We start from the raw sequence: 17,556 nt of genomic DNA on the forward strand, positions 1-17,556 counted from the left end.
TTCACAAAAACAGAAACACAGGCCTGCACTTCTGTCTTCCTGAGCGACTGAGCAATCAAAAGGTCTGGCAACACAGCACCTACACGGTCATGCCGGGGCAGAGGGACAGGAGCCGGGCATTGGCGGTTCCACTCGAAGGTGACCTGAGCGCCCAGCCAGCCCACTGTGCGCACGCGCACTGCCCGCTTGGCGCTTTTGTGTGAGGCCCCTGTTAATGAACCACTCGCTCCAGCTGTCAATGAAGACAAGCCTGATCGGACTCACGTGTTTGCTTCATCGGGGTTCCTCCCTATCCTTTCCAAGAAAACCCTGTATTAAGTACAGAGTTTCAGGTTCCGATTGAACCTCAAATGAGCAGCCTTTAGGGCCATTGTCCCAGATCAGAATCACTTCAAATGTATCACTGATCTGGAGATTTTTCTGGGAAACAAGGGTTCATAGCCTTTACTTGAAGTTTCTAATCTACGTTGAGCTGGATAATGTATCTCAATTCAGAATGAAAGTCATTCTGCGACCAAACAGGAAAAAAAACTCGTGACAGAGGTATTATGGAAATGCTTCTCTGTGTATGAGACCGGGATGGGAAGAATTCCTAGATTCCGGACCCCACTCTGCCGCCAACAAGCGGTGGGACCTGGGGTGAGTCACTTAACCCATTAGCCTCTGTTTCTTCACCTATAAAATGAAGTGGATGTTTCTGCATTAAAACCCCAGGCCATACATGAGAATCACCGGAGGGCAAGTGGGGAGGTTTAAAAAAAGATGCCCCAGGCCCCACCCTAGACCACCTGAATCTGATTCTCTGAGATGGGAGCCCAGGAATCAATATTTTACTGACATTCCTCTCTGTGATTCTGAGGCACACAGAGGGAAACAATTCAACATGATCTCCAAGGAGAAATAAGATTCAACATAATCTCCAAAGTTCCTTCCCACTCTTGGATTTCATGGTCCCAGGGCTTGGGAGCAGATGCCAGGAGAAGAGTCACTTGCCCTGCTAATTTCTCCTTTATGTCAGATTGCCAGCAAAGCCTGTACATTTCACACTAAAATATATATATATTTCATTAAATCCCTAAAGGACGCCCAGACTGGAAGCCCCAATTCTAATATTCACTCTCTTAAATTCACTCTCTACAACCAGGGCATCACTTGTCCAAGGCACACTGATTCTCACATTGTAAATATTTTTATCCTGGAGAAGGTATCTAAATCATTGCCACTTAAAGATACAAAGAGCGTCACAGTATAAGATAACAACCAACCAGCCACACCCTTTGCAGGAACACCTGGAATGTGATGAATCCCAATTGAGATGCTCTGGAAGTGAAAAATAGATGCTGAATTTCAAGTATTTAGTACAAAAATTAAAATAGCTCATTAATAATTTTTATGTCAATCACCTGTTGAAATGATGTTTTAATGTAGTGGGTTTAAGAAAATATATTATTAAAATTAAATTCTGTTTGTTTTTACTTTTCTAAATAAAATTACTACTTAATTTTTAATTACTTAGGTGGCTCACATTATATATTTATTGGACTGTGCTGATTAAGACATGTCCACTTTCTGAAACTTCAACTGATGTTTATAACGTTTAAAAGAAGACAGCTTCTCAAAATAAACTGAGTTGGGGTTTGAAAAACATTTAATTACTAGTCTTTACTATCCAGGCTCCTACAAGGGGACTATTCTTAACAGAACTGACTGGACCTACACAGCTTCATCTGGATGGGGATACAGAAATGAAACCAAAAGCAGCCTTCTATGCCAATAGGACACATCTGTACAGTCAAATGTGACCCTGGGGAGAATCCTAGTGGAAAACTTCATGGGAGAATGATGTGGATACTGTTCATTTCCCCCTTCCTTCCACCCAACGTTAGGAATGTAATTTCATGGTATCCACCTGTCCACGATGTTTTCCCCCAACTCCCGCATTCACTGCTGCCAGCTCTGTCCTGAAGCAGGAAAAATGCATATGGTAGAGGATGAACTAAGTTAGCGAATGCATTTGTAGGGGACAGCAGCTTTGCTTTTTCATCACTGGTGTCTCAAATGCTTCAAAGCAGTTGTTTCTGCAGCCTTGTGGGATTTCCAGCCAAAAGGTCTCAGAAGAGCGGTAATCGGGCCCCACCCTTGCGTTATCACCCAGCCACAACAGAGGGCCGGGAGGGAAAACACGTCAGACTGAATGTTTGGAAACAGGGCCAGCTTTAAGTGCAAAGAGTAGGCAACTATCCAGGATATGTGAATTCAGAGGTGCCAGGAAGGCTCCAACATGCTAGGAAAAACTCTTTTCTCCTTAGCCAGCTGAAAGTCTTTTCTTTCCTTAAGGCTTTGAAGCCTAGTAAACACAGTGGCTCCCAGGTGGCCCCCAGGTGGCCCCCATACTGGTCATTCATACCTTAACGTGAGTACTTTTCAGATCAATTTGATTCCATACATATTGACTGACCACGTGTGGCTGCCCTAAGCAGAATTTGATAAGGCGGTTAGGAGCTCCCTTCCAGACTGGGAAGGAAGGAATGTCGGGGAGGAAAAGGGCAGAGACGGGGAGGCCGGGAGAGCTGGCGGCACTGGTGGAGCCTGCCTCTGGCACTGGCTTCCGGTGGAACGGAAATGATGCACCAGCAGGCCACACTGAGTAAAGCCTCCAGCAATACTTGAGGGCACCCCCATCCCTCACCGTGAGAACCCTTCTTTTCCCTCTTTCCACCCCCCTCCCCCTCTCCCAGGCCCACACCTCCCTCTGTTGTAGAGCTTGCTCCTCTTTACTTTCCTTCCTCCCTCACAAGCACAAAGACCACGTCTTATTCCTCTAAGTCCCCAGAACCTAGCACAGTACTTGGCACTTCAGTGCTGCTTAGTAAGCGTTTGATGAATGAATACATGACTGTACCTCTCTGCCTCATGGGGGGCACCAGGACAATCTATCATCCTGCTGATGGCACTTGGTTCCAAACCCCTGCATCAAACTCTGCCTGTGTTTCTAAACCTTGGATACAACATTCTGAAACAAAGATGAAGGGGAAGAGGCGTGAGACAGGTCAGGACATGAAGTTACTGCCACCTATGTGCACACTTACCTGTTCAGATGCTGCCAAAACATTGCTTGGCCCTTTCCCACGGACACTCGTTACTGTTTTATCTCCGACCTCGGTAGGTTTTGTTTACGAAGAAGACCGTTATTATGACTTGTTTTGCTCTATTTTGTATCAAAATTTTTAAAAGTCAGGGTATATCAAAAGCCTACCCCCCCACCATAGTAGATTATTACTCTTTTTAGCAAACTGACCCACCACCGCTTTCCAGCACTTGTGATCTGTGGCAAGTAAGTGCCTGGCACTCAGAAAGCTCACGGTTCTAGCAACAGTTGTGTAGCCTTGGATAAGGGACACAGGGACACTCTTTGTCCTCTGGTTTCTTCAGTGTATTAAAAGAGATAATGGTATATTCAATGGGTATGAAAAAAGCTTAACATTCGTCTGCATGAAGCTCTTTGAAATGCATGAAGGGCACTACAGTGTATAAATTTAACACTTGCCCTAGTGTTCACTCAGAATCCTTGTCCGAACAGCTATAACATCTCTCTGTGGTTGTGGGGACACACACACACACATGAATATGTTTTAAATTGCTTAATTGCTTTTAAAATTTTAAAGTAAACACACTGAAATGATTATGAGGCATCTGTATAATGTATCCAGTGCAAGCCTGCCTCGATAAGAGCTATCTGAGAAACTAAATCACATCAATGCAAGAATAGCAATGAGCCAATTGATGAAATATTGCATTAGCAATGGCCTCTGACCCCGTATGATGCCAACCAAACGCTTTTCCCTCTCTTTGTAATTTAATCATTTTCAGTTAAATTAATTTCTTAAATTCCACTCAGATAAGCCGCCTGTGTTAAACACACACACACAGCCCTCCAGGTGTAGGTAAAATAAAGGACAAACTATACCCTGGATGTGACTCTCTCCCTCTGCTTGATTTTGGAAATGGACAATATCTTTTTTTTTTCTATATCTGATAAGAATTTTCCATAACTTCTTCCTGCTAATGTGTGATGTCAGGGGCTCCCTGCAATACCCCAAGACAGAGACTCCATCACCACAATACAAAACTATGAAAATGCAGCCATAAGAGGCCCTACTGTGTCTCTGGCCTTTTTTCTCTTTTTTCAAAAATTTAACATACATTAACTGGCTGAGAAGGTGGCTTTGTCGAGGTAGCAACTCTAAGAAGAGTGCTAACAAGTCCGTCCTGCACGTCTGTGCTCAGGCTTGCTGGGGTACTGTATTCCACACACATCCAGGAATTTGTTTGAGGACTGAGCGTGGTTAAGTAATGTTTCAAGAATGTTCTCTCATTATCCTGACTCAGAGGGTGCTGTGAGCCAAGAAGGGAGGCCGCACAGTGATACCTTCTGTTCCGTCTGGTTTTCAAGAACTGTCTTCCACGGCGCTGATGCCCGTGGACTGATGTCACTGAGCTTCGTTGCTTCACATCTTCTCTTTACAGGGTGAGAGCAGGAGCCCTTTTCCCTGTTGACATTTTTAAAACTGGGTGACCTCAGAGCTGGTGGGTGGAGGGAGGGGAGGGGGAGCAGAGTGTGGAGGAGAGGCAAGAGGAACCCGGGAAGGGACCAGCGCGGAAAGAGAGCAGAGACCCGGCGACTGAAATGACCAGCCAAGAAATTTGCTGGGGAAAACAGAAATCAAAGAGCGGTTTGGCAAGTTCCTCTAGTAATGAGAAAGGCAGAGAGAGAAGAGAGGGGAGATGGGATGAGGAGGGAAAAGAGGGAAGAGGAAGGAGAGGAGGAGGAGGGCAAGAAAGGAAGAAAGAGGTGGGAGTAAAAGGAGCACGACTTGGTGTGTGACAGAAATGCATCACTAAGGGACATTCTGAGGAAACTCACTGACACCAGAGACTGGGAGTTAAGGATCGGGACAGACTACCCAAGGTGGGCCCTCTGGTCTTGTCTATGCCCTGGAAGTAGAAGAATTAGCTTGATAATTCATCTTTCATCGTCGTCTTGTGCCACTGGCCAAGCATGTGCTTGAATGACATTTTGAAGTTTCCTCAAAGGCTAGAATAGAGATCAAGAGGCCACATCTACCAGTTCTGGTAAGAACCTCCTCACAGGTCTCCACATGATTTGTCAGACACGTGCACATATGCACACCTGCACACATCGGCACACAAGTGCAATTATATTCAATGGGTTGCAATAATCTATAATGAAAAGAATATATATGTATATAACTGAATCACTGTGCTGTACACCAGAAACTAACATAACATTATGAATCAATTATACTTCCATAACAATAAAAAATTTTTAAACTTAAAAAATATAGGTCAAAACACTCCATGGCTTTCCATTGTACTTAGAATAAAACCCAATCCCAAATCTTGCAACCTCACCAGCCTTCCCACACAACAGTCCTCCAGCTATACTGGCTTCCTTTCAGCTCTTGAGTCCCCTAAGCTCTCTCTCACCTCAAGACTTTCCCCATGTTATTTCCTCCACCTGTGCCCCTTTTCCACCCTCAGAGAGCTGGCTCCTCTTCATCCTTCGGGTCTCACCCAGAAAGGCCATCTTTGACCTCTTTGGCTAAATAGGTCCCCATCCTCCCCATCGCCACCCCCAATATCCTCTGTCACTGCACGCTATTAGAGTCTTGGTGCTGATAGCACTTGTCCGTGTGTACTTATTGATTTGTCTACATGTAAATATCCTTGACATCCACCAAAGATTTGCTCATTAAGTGAATGGATAGAGTGTTCTAGATTCACCGGTTGGGGCTGCACTGCTTTGAACACTGGCAGCAGTCCCCAGCAATCCATCTTTAAGCATCTCCTCCTCCTCCCTGCTGCTCCACACCTAGTTCTCAGCTAGACCTCGAAGCTGTTCCTGCTGTCTGTTGATACCCTGAGAGGGCCTCCCCCTGCCCCCAGTTACAGGGGAAGGAAGCATCTTCCTTGGTGGGGGCAGAGGCAATGAGAAGCCACAAAGGGTTAAAGAAGGAAATTAGAGTTAGCAGCTAATCTGATGCTACTTTCATATAACTAGAAAAACAGAAAGAGAATCATAGGGGGGATGGGTATAGCTCCAGTGGTAGAGTGCATGCTTGGCATGCACAAGGTCCTGGGTTCAATCCCCAGTACCTCCTCTAAAAGTAAATAAGTAAATAAACCTAATTCCCTACCCCACTCCCCCCCCAAAAAGCAAAGAAAGACAATCATAAAGGAAAGAGCCCTGAAGAGAAAAGAGTACAGACATTAGAAACAGTCTATGTCAGGAATGAATGCTCTTCTGGGTGGTACAGTCTTGATGACTGGAGATTCACCACCAGCCCCCCAAACCAGCCCTGCCCCTGCTGCTCTAGGAGGCTGCCGTCTGGTTGTTGCTCTGTTTTCTCTCACCTGCTTGGCACTTTTACCCGAAACAAAACTTCATGAAGGTCTAGGAGTTGCTCAGTGCCCTGTTGGTGAGAAGGGTTTGTTGTTGTTGTTGTGTTTGGCCTGAGTATTCATCTGTCCAGAAGCATGTGTAATGATCACGCGAGGTCTCGATGTTGTCATAGATTTCTGAAGCCTGAGTCTTGCTCAGGGCTTGATGATCAGTCCACAAATTACTCTTGGCCAAACATATATGGCTTGAGTTTATCCAAAATCCAAACAAATCAGATACTCCTCCTGGACAGAAGTCAAATTCTTTCCTTTGGTAATAATTTCTCAGAAATTCAGAAAAAGTAGTATGTGTTATGTTCTCAGAGTTCTTGTAATTGCATCCAATCTCACATCAGATGCATCAGTTGTCATAATGAAGGGTTATGAAAAGTCTGAAGCTTCGAATGTGGATAAAGAAATCAAAGCCTGTTTGAACTTTCAAGCAATATCCCAATAAAGTTTAATATTTGCCATTTCTTTGTAAAACAGCACCACAGACCAGCTACAATTCCAAAAGAGGAAAATTCTAAGGGATTCCTTCCAAAGGACATACTTTTTTTTTATTAATTATAGAGAGTTTGCCAATCTCTAATAGAGTCTACTTTATCCCACAAGACAATCAGGTCTCAAATATTTGACCTATGAAACCTGACAGGCATTACTAAATTTCAAATTGTTTATGGATGGCTGCAAGCCCCAAACTGGATACACCCTCACAATTAGGTATGAGGTCATCAAATGTCACTCTCTGAAATTCAGAATAAAATAATACTAATATAAAATTAGCTACAATGGGGCTGGGCTACAGCTCAGTGTAGAGCGTGTGCTTAGCATGCACGAGGTCCTGAGTTCAATTCTCATTACCTCCATGAAATGAAATGAGCTACCATGATTTTAGCAACATGGGATTAACATTCTTAAGAAATAACAAGTCTTTGGAGATGTTTAATAAATTCATGGGTGCTGTAACTTGGGGTACCCTCAGATTTCAGCAAGGAGAATTAAAGCTACAATATGCACATGATAGTGATAGCTACCATTTGTTGAAGAAGCTTTCATGAGGCAGGCAAAATGCCAGAAACTTTGCACTTGCTATTTCATTGTCCTCACACCAAGCTGGTGAGGAGGCTCTGACTATTCCCGTTGTAACTGTGAGGATCTCAAGGTCTGAAGGGAGCTAAAAGTTGTTCACTATCATACAGTGAGGGTCACTGATGGGACTCTAACCCAGGCCTTCTCAACTCCAAACTATGTTGTTAATGGCATAATTGGAAGAGAAATGGTCCCATAAAGTTGAGCAAAAAGGCGGTTAACTGAAATAAAGATGTGGTTAAAAAAAATTTCCTAAAGCTTTCAGGTGAATAGTCCAAATCAGTTATCCAGACAAACATCTCTGGAGGGAAGGAAGGTTAGTCCTTAAGGCCTCCTCAGCCTGCAAGAGACATCCCTTAAGAATGCTCAATTCCCTTTGATCTAATTCAATATTCACCAAACCTTCTGATCTTTAATATGATCCCCTGGGGATGCCTTTCCACCAGGAGGGAGTACCTGGTACACATGACCATGGTCAGCTTTATTTTCTGGGATAAAATAACAACTTAGTCAGGTGGAGGACATTTAGTTTCTGCTGAGTGGAATTATTGGGAATCAGTTCATAAAAAGATCAACTCTAAATTAACTAAAACAGCATTTCCGATCTTACAAAACCAAGGACCCAGTCCTGGGTCTTCTATGACTTCCACCAGAATGTATATACATAGACCAGAGGGCTCACCTTGAAACAGCCTGCCAAGCTCTTTAGCCATCTTAATGACATCAATAAAGGACCATTTTTAATGAGCGATATTAAGAGATGGTCACATCGCATACCCACAGTCTGGCCAAATATATCTCTGGGATGAATGCAGAATATCACAACAGACCATGGCATATTGAATAAGCCATTAGCCAGTTTTGAAAATTAATCAGATGAACCCCCTGCAGAGAGAGGCCCTGGAGGAGAACCCATGAAGGGGACTATCATCCTTTCTCAGGAAAGTCACTCCCAGAGATTCATTCTGTAAACCATCTGCCATGGCACACATCTTGTGCACTGAATGAAGGCAACATCACCTCATTGGCTTCAACTGATGAGAACAGAAGCCCATTAGATATGGCAAGGCCCAAGGTCAAAAATAACCATGTCGTATATGAGGGAGTCCATCTCCTTCTGAGGCTACTTGGCATGAAGCTCTATGCCCATCAGTGATTAGATAGTGACAAAGAGACCTAGTTAGACTCTCTCTCTCCCTTAGGAAGAGAAAATACTAGATGAACAAAGACAGCACGGGTTTTTCCAGATCAAGTGAGTAGCTTGGCCAGGTCTCCACGGGGCACCCGTCCCTTGGGAGGCTTAGAATGCACAGCTGCCCCTCTGGACAGCTTACTCGTTGCACTGAGTTAAATATTTCCCTCAAAAATGTGATTTCCAGAACCAAATATGAGGTCGACTTCTGAAATTTTTTACTTGAAATTGCCCTTTGCAGAACTGTTAGACTAAAGAACTTCTTGACGCTTACTTGCAAGCACCAAATAGCTCAGTCATTAGACTCCACTTAAGTCTAAGTTTTTTTTTTTTTTTCTTCATTTATGTTTCATCTATCAGGGACAGTGTGCAAAGAGCAGTGAAGAACAGGATCCTTTCCCCAACCAGGAATTGTGTTTCTTCCTCACTTCACTATTTCACTTCTTTAGCACTTTGCTCTTAAATGCTATAACTAATCCTATTTGTAATTTGCAGGCTAAGCTCAAGTTTACTCATTAAACACTAAGCTAGGAGTTGCTCAGTAATTTTTTACAGGCTGACCTCTGGCACTCTCATCCTCTTTCAAGGGCACCATGATTCTTTTCATAGAACTTAAATTTCAGAAATTTCTTTGAAATGTAGGAGAGTTTAAAACTGGGACATGAAGCAACATCTCCAAACCTTGTAACTTAAAAATCTTTAAATATTTCTGGTTGACAATCATATGCCTTAAATACAATCTTTAAATGTGCCTCAGAAAGTAAAGTTACTGATTAGTGAGTGCTGACTGTACACCCAGTATCACGTGAAGTACTTCATCTGTCCTGCCTCATTTAATCCCCACAGCAATCTTTTGAGGTAGAAAGTATTATTTTATACAGATGCTGAAATGGAAGGAGAAAAATCTGGGTCCAGTATGTACCAAGGTGCTTTTCTGACTAGGAGACAACACAGAGGAATTAGAAGCCCTGCTTTGAAACCTGGTCTGTTACTTACCACTTTTCTTCAACTATTTCACCTGGGTTTCAACTTCCTTCTCTGTTAATCATCAATCATTATAATTATTTTTATTTGAGGGGGACCTTAGCTCCAACAGAACAAACTCTCTACCTACTATTTCACTATTATAGTTTCAATCCAGTGTGTCTTAGAGGTTTTGCATGTTCAAGCATCTCTTTTTGAAAAGCAAAAACCATGGGGAGAGGTCTTAGGTTAGTACTTATCAGTTAAAGCTTCAATTATCAGTTAATGTTTTAATAAGGACTTACTTGGTAGCTAGCTGAGAACAAGAACAGAATGTGGGTTGGGCCACTAGAGATGGAAAGGTACTAGGGATTGCTGAAAGACCGATGAAGGTTGGATGACAAAGTGCCCAAAACAAAGACTTCATCTAAGTATATCTCATCTGGGTTCTGCGTGGCTCAGGATATGCCTCAGAAGTTGGTGTGAAGGCAGAGAGTGATGTTCAGTGTGTAATACAGTCTCATCTGGCTGAAGTATGAGCGAAGTGCTAAATGAGGAAAACCAAGAACATGAGCCCTGGGGAGAGGATTTAATTCCCCAGAGAGTGAAGAATTTTGAGAGCTTCGTAGCAGGGGCCTGATGACATTGGATCTATACTGATATAGAACAGGGGAAATGGTGGGGAGAAGGTGTGGAAGACGGCGGTCCAGGGTGTGGTTAAGAGGACCTTATAATAATCCAGTTAAGAGGTTAGGGAGCCCAAAACCAGGGTGGTGGTGATAAGAACAGAAAGGAGGGTGTGATGCTGTAGGGGATTTGGGGGATTGCCCAGAAGACACCCAAACCACAGACACCGAGGTATTCTGGGCACTGATGAAAGCTCCAAGAATTTCTATTCTCCTTTTCCCCTATTCTCTACCCAGTCAAAAATGTCCTAACTTGACCTCAGCTGGCAAATTATTGAATGCCTAAATACACACAATAAATGGAAGAGACTCATCTTTGCCTATGAAAACCACAGACAGAAATAAACCTGGCAGAGAGTGAGTCTAGCACAGGTTCCGGTGCCTTCTTTCCAAATCTGTGGGCACTGGTCTAAACCTCTAAGAACCTCCTTCCTTGGGAAAGGCAGCCAAGAGTACTGATAAACAGGAGATAACTGGGTTCCTGTCTCAGTTCTGCTGCTGATAGGGTGCCTCCCTTCATCATTTATTTCATCCTTTTTATGTTGGATCAGACATTTCAGAGATTCCCCTGCACAGCTCAAACTCCAGGGCTGCACTGTCTTTCCCTCTCCCAGTGTATTGCCTTTAATATTATTTTATTCAGTTGAAAACATGTTCCTCTCTAGTTTTCTAACCTCATTCTTTGTAAAGCACAGCACTGATTCAGGGCAGGAGTGAAAGCCTCGATATCTGGGTGTGGGCTTTGAACATCAAGACAAAGCCAATCTGCCTCCTTCTTCGGCATCTCTTCTCCGCTTGCCGCCATCACCGCTTTGCCTTCCTGACCGCATCCAGACTAGTTCCCACGGCAACCGGCGGGGCGCCCACGTCCGGGCTCAGGACCGCCAGGCCGCAGCCCCGCCCCGCCCCCCAGGGCCGCGCTCGCCGCACCCAGCTCCCGCGCGAGGGAGGAGGCCCGGTTGCCAAGGAAACGGGAGGACGCCAGGCAGCCGCCCCCACCGCCACCGCCCCAAGAAAGCCCGGGCCACCGCCGCTAAAAGCTGCCTCCGGGGAGGAGGAGGAAGAGGGGGCGGTAGAGGGAGGGGAGAAGAGAGGAGAGAAGGAAGAGGAGCACAAGGACGGCCCTCGCGCGATTGATGGGCTGCTCCCCCGCCCTGGACCAGCCCGCCTGCGCCGTCCCTCGGCCCCTTTAGCCCCTCGCAAGGGGAAGAACTGGCTCGCAAGGTAACGGCCCGGTCAGCCCGGACCGCTCCCGCCGCGCCAGCGACCGTGCGGCCCCTGGTCCTCCGAGGAAGTAGGGGGAGGAGATGGGGACCACCTTTCATTTCGACTTCTACGATTCTGTAGGGAAATCAGGCCTGAAGCCTGGAGGCCTGGCCGCTCCCTCCTTCCTGCTGACCACAGTCGCCGTATTTTTCTGCCTCAAAGGCACAGGTTTCGGGGACTCTGGGATCATTTATTTGCCCAATGGCAGTCGACCCGCCCGTACATAACTTCCCCGCAGACTCTCCTGGAGTCCAGGTCCAGGAGAATACACACTGACCACAGCCCCTCGGGTTTTTGAGTACGACAATATTGATATTGTTGACAGCATCAAATTGCTTGTCAAGCCTGTGACATCCCCGCTCAGCCCCAAAGTTTCCCAAGTACACGTCGAGTCTCTCTCTTCTGGGCTTGATGGTCAGTGTCTGACCTCCCAGCTCTTTCCCAGTTTCACAATAAAATAGTCACCGCCAAAGAGCTTTTCTTACAAGCCCTTTACAGCACAACACTTCTCTTGGATCTCCCGAGCCAAACTAGCTGGAAGAGCCAGACCACCTACCCTCACCCCTCTTGATTCTCTCTTTTTTTCTTTTGGTCATAGTATTCTCTCAGTAGCGGAGTGGTAGGAAAATTGAGCCCAAATCACTCATCTTTGTAGCTTACTCAAAACATTTTTATAAGTTAAGATTTTTAAACTCTTAAGATTTTTTAAAGCTAAATTTAAACGAATTCTGTCATCTTTGTCATTACAAGTTAATTAATTACGTAAAAGGATGAATAAGGTCTCCTGCAATCCTTCTTCCAAGCACCCAGTTATAGAAAAGAGGAAACTCATAAATCTGATTGTCAAATATGAACATAGCCATTTAATTTTGGTTCAAAGGAACATTCAACCTAAAGAGAGGCTTACATTGACATTTTTCTTTGTGATCGGACCAATAAAATATTTACTTTAATGAGAACATAGTAAGAAAACAGTGAAATCCCTTAATTGTTCATAAAAAGAACTCCCTTTGAATCAATTCTTTTGCCAAACGTGGCCAGAAAACAAGAAGACAGAGTCAATGATTTTTTAGAGAACTGAAAGGAATATATTCTGCAATTAGACTTTTTTCTCCTTAGTCTGGGAAATTCAATTTTGAATTCATTGGAAATGTACACTAGAGAGGAATACATATGTCACAAAGTTCTTAGAATATTTCTGACCGAAATTTCACAGATACAGAATTTTGAGGCCAAGAAAAATCATTCACTCTCACTTTCAGCAAAGCAAGACTCCTTTCCCACATGCCTCCTACTCCCTTCTCTTTTCCTGCTCCTTCTCCCTATTTAACATGGCTGCTTATGTTGATTTCTAAAGCACAAATTTGGCACAGTATGTTATCACTGGAGACTTAGAAGCGTGCATAACCATGAGAAGATGTTAAATTGAGAAGCAGTTCAAAGGTGACAAATAGAAGAGAACACGGAATGCTATTTTAGAAACACCCGCCCTGCCCACATTTTTTATTATCACTCTCCTCCCCTCCACCTGTCTATTTGCTAAGGAAAAATTTTTGGCTTCAAATGGCCATCTGGTTAAGTAGGCCCACATTCACCGAGCTCCACGAATTAAGCATTATCTCAGCTGGATTTATTTCCATCCAGTTATTTCTATTTTGTGTTCATCCTGGTCAGTTTTTTGAACCTGCAGAACAATATGAAGTTCAAGTGACACTTCAGAAACGTGGAGAATGTTTGCCTAAACCAGGGTGATCCACCTACCATCTAATTCCTCTGTCTCCAATAATCTGTTTCCTTGGGGCCTGGAGCATTTGTTCTATCTCCCAAAGTACTGATGTATTTAAGAGATTACAGGTGGCACCATGATGCTTCTAAATATTTGTATTATAGTAGAGTACAGTACTAGAGAGTTTAGGGGAGGGCAAAGAGACTTCTGTAGGCAATTTTAAAGTCCTTTATTTGGTAGGTGATTGTGAAGTCAGAGGTAACCTAGCAAGGAGTAATTCAAATAGTGTAATTTCCTACCTATTTAGACAAAGTGATTTCATGCCTCTTGACTTAGAAGCCCCCTTAAAATAACACTGCATTAAAGCCAGGCTAGATTAGCTGGCTTTTCTATGTTAATTTTGTAACCAAAATGTATCAGCCAAGTGGACTCTGGGACGTGTTCCTTTAGTGACCGTTAACATATTTTCATTATGAATCCTTATGCCTTCTGCCTGATTAATATTCAAACAGGCTTCTCTTTCCAACAGTAGCAGCAAGGGTTCATCCTTCTGCCTGTTTTAACACGACTGTCTTCTGAAAAGCATCACTTTATTCCATGCAGATACAAATTTATGTGAAAAGTTAAAAGTGGTCTTTTAGAGTTCCATAAATGACTATTAAAATGTTCAGAGATAAAATTTAGGTTTTGTGTGTCATTGGTGGCACTACCTATTGGGTTGTAGTTTTAGATTCTGACTCTCAACGACCAGCTTTCTATACTTGAGAGAAAATAACCCCTGAGGGACCAACACAAGTTGCTAGATATATTGTTCAGGGCTCAGTGTTAAACCTGGCAAGAGTTCACAGTGACCAGACCAGACACTGGGTCACCATGGGTCAAGGGCAGCCTGATTCTGCCAATATCTGTACAACTGGAGAAAGAAAAAAAAATTAAAAAAATAAAAAAACAGAATAGGGAAGAAAAGCCTTAGAATGTAGACACCTGAGCACAGGGATGTCATCTGTCTTATCTTGCTGTCTCCCCAGAGCCTAGAGTAGTACCTATCATATGATTGTCATTTAAAAATGTGTAGGAGAGAAGAATCATGCTGGAGGCATCACACTGATTTCGAACTATATTACAAAGCTACAGTAATCAAAATAGTGTGATCTTGGCAGAAAAACAGACACACAGATGAATGGAACAGAACAGAGAGCCAGAAATAAACCCACACATGTATGATCAACCAACTTACAACAGAGGAGCCAAGAATATACAATGGGGAAATGACAGCCTCTTCAATAAATGGTGTTGGGAAAACTGGACAAACACATACAAAAGAATGAAACTGGATCCCTACCTTAAACCATACACAAAAATCAACTCAAAATAGATTAAGGAATTGAACAAAGGACCTAAAACCATAAAACTCCTAGAAGAAAACAAAGGCGGTAAGGTCCTTGATATTGGTCCTGCCAATGATTTTTTTTTAATGTGACACCAAAAGCAAAGGCAACAAAAGCAAAAATCGACAAGTGGAACTACGTCAAACTGAAAAGCTTCTGCACAGCAAAGGAAACCATCAACAAATTGAAAAGGCAACCCACAGAATCAGAGAAAATATTTGCAAATCATGTATCTAATAAGGGGTTAATATCCAAAATATATAAAGAACTCATATAACTCAATAGCAAATACACAAACAACCCAACTAAAAAATGGGCAGAAGATCTGAACAGACTTTTTTCCAAAGAAGATATACAGGTGGCCAACAGGTACATGAAAAGGTGCTCAACATCACTAATCATCAGGGGAATGTAAATCAAAACCACAATGAGCTATCACCTTACATTTCTTAGAATGGGCTTTTATCAAAAAGATAAGAAATAACAAGGGTTGGCAAGGATGTGGAAAAAAGAAAACCCTTGTATACTGTTGGTAGGAATGTAAATTGGTGCAGCCATTATGGAAAACAGTATGGAGGTTCCTCCAAAAAATTAAAAATGGAGCTACGTACGATACAACAATTTCATTTCTGGGTACTTATCCAAAGGAAATGAAAATACTAACTCAAAAAGATATATGCACCCCTATGTTCATTGCAGCATTTTTTTTTACAATAGCCAAGACATGGAAGCAATGTAAGAGTCTATCAATGGATGAATGGATAAAGAAAATGTGATATGTATGTGTATGTGTGTATGTATGTATATATATATATATATAAAATTCATCTACAAAAAAGAAGGAAATCTTGGCATTTGTGACACCATGGATTGACCTTGAGGGCATTTCGCTAAGTGAAATAAGTCAGACAGAGAAAGATAAACACTGTATGATCTCATTCATACGTGGAATCTAAAAAATGAAACAAAACAACTGAACTCATAGATACAGAGAATAGACTGGTGGTTGCCAGAGGCGTGGGGTAGGAAGTGGGTGAAATGGGTGAAGGGGTCTAAAAAGTACAAACTTCTAGTTATAAAATGAATAAGTACTGAGGATGTGATGTACAGCATGGTGACCAGAGTCAATAATACAGTGTATTTGAAATCTGGTAAGAGAGTAGATCTTAAAAGTTCTCATCACAAGAAGGGAAAAAAATGTAACTCTATGGACTGGCAGATATTAACTAGACTTATTGTGCTGAACATTTTGTAATACATACAAATATCACTGTATACCTGAAACTAATGTTATATGTCAGTTATAGCTCAGTAAAATAAATAGATTTGTCAAAATAAATGAAAGAGCTTCCCTGGACCATAAACAGGAACAGTGTGGGAACTTTGATGACCTTACAGATGAGTTCTAGCAGATTCGCTATGAACAGAGCCATTTAATAGCTCAAAATTTTGGTCCTAAATTTAGACCACACCATCCAGAGCCAAACTTCTTGAAAGCATCACCTCTGCTCACTTACCTCTCATTTACACAACTCAGTGCAATCTGTCTTCAGCCCCGTCACTCCACTAGATGCTCTCACTGAGGTTATTCACTCCTCCTTGAAACATGCACTTCTCAGCATCTATGAAACTGCACCCACCAGGATTTCGGTTTTCCTCCCGCCTCTCTGGCTTCTTTCCAGAGTTTCTCTTCCACTACCCACCTGTTCTTAAAATCGAGTGTTCTTCAGAATTTTGTCCTGGGTCATCGTCCTCTTTTCAATACTCATTCTGCCTGCAACTTCATTTGTCAGCAAAAATGCCCGTGATGCCCGATTCTTTATTTCTCTAATCAGCTTCAGAGCCCTACATCTAACTGCCTGCTTGACATCTAAATTTGCTGTCCCCCAGCCCCTTCAGACTCCACATTGTTTTCTCACCAACCTGCTGCTCCTTCCAAGTTTTCTGAATGGAATGTTGGCACCGACCAGCCAGCTGCCCGAGCCAGTAACGTGGGCAGATTCCTTTACTCCTCCATCTCCCACCCCACCCACCTTGTCTCCAGGTCCTAATGGTTTTCTCTCCTGAATGTCCATTGAGTCCATCAGGATTACAGTGTGGCCACAGATGGGAGACCCTCTGGGTTCAAATCCCAGCTCTTCCGCTTACTAGCTCTGTCACTTTAGACAGGTTACTTCATCCTTCTGTGCTTCAGTTTCCTCATCTGCCAGACAGAGGTATAATTCCTGCCTCATAGAGTGAGCATGGAGATCGCATGAGTTCGTAAGTGTCAGTGTTGAGAACAGTTCTTAGCACCTCCGGAGGAGACTCAGTAAACAGTAGCTATGACCTCTTCCTCCTCCTCCTTCCCTCCCCTGTGGCCACCCCAGTGTGGTCACATCTTACCTGGATTATTCCAACATACCGCCCCCCATGGTCTTTCCACTTCAATTCTTACCCCACTCCCCGACTCTCCACCCAGTCTCCACACTACAGCTGAAGGAACCTTTTAAAAATGCAAATCTAATCATGCCCCGCCCCAGCTGGAACCTTCCAGGGGCTCTATGTGGCCCTTTGAATCATGACTTTCAAGGTCAAGGCCTCTCGTGAGCTGCCCTCCAGCCCTGCTATTGTTGTTCTCTCTCTCTCTCTCTGCTCCAGCCGCCCTCCTATTCCTCATCCACATCAGCCCCTCCTGTCCTGAAGCCCTGATACCTACTGTCCTTTCTGCCCAAGATCCTGTCTGTTCCCACTTTGGGCCTAGCTCACCCCTTGACAACCCCAATGTCATTTCCTAAGGAA

The 17,556-nt window shown here is 43.4% G+C and overlaps 1 protein-coding gene across 3 annotated transcripts in view; it reads left to right on the forward strand.

Annotated features, from left to right (window-relative positions):
• Positions 1-295: 295 nt before the first annotated feature.
• MARCHF10 (membrane associated ring-CH-type finger 10) overlaps positions 296-17,556 on the forward strand; it is an 88,531-nt gene continuing 71,270 nt past the window's right edge. For all 3 annotated transcript variants that reach the window (XM_032457152.1, XM_006177436.3, XM_014552995.2), the window contains exon 1: positions 296-639. The gene's annotated coding sequence lies outside the window, so the exon portion shown is untranslated. The remainder of the gene's footprint in view (positions 640-17,556) is intronic.

This window comes from Camelus ferus, chromosome 16 (assembly GCF_009834535.1).
Source record: "Camelus ferus isolate YT-003-E chromosome 16, BCGSAC_Cfer_1.0, whole genome shotgun sequence".
NCBI lineage: Eukaryota > Metazoa > Chordata > Mammalia > Artiodactyla > Camelidae > Camelus > Camelus ferus.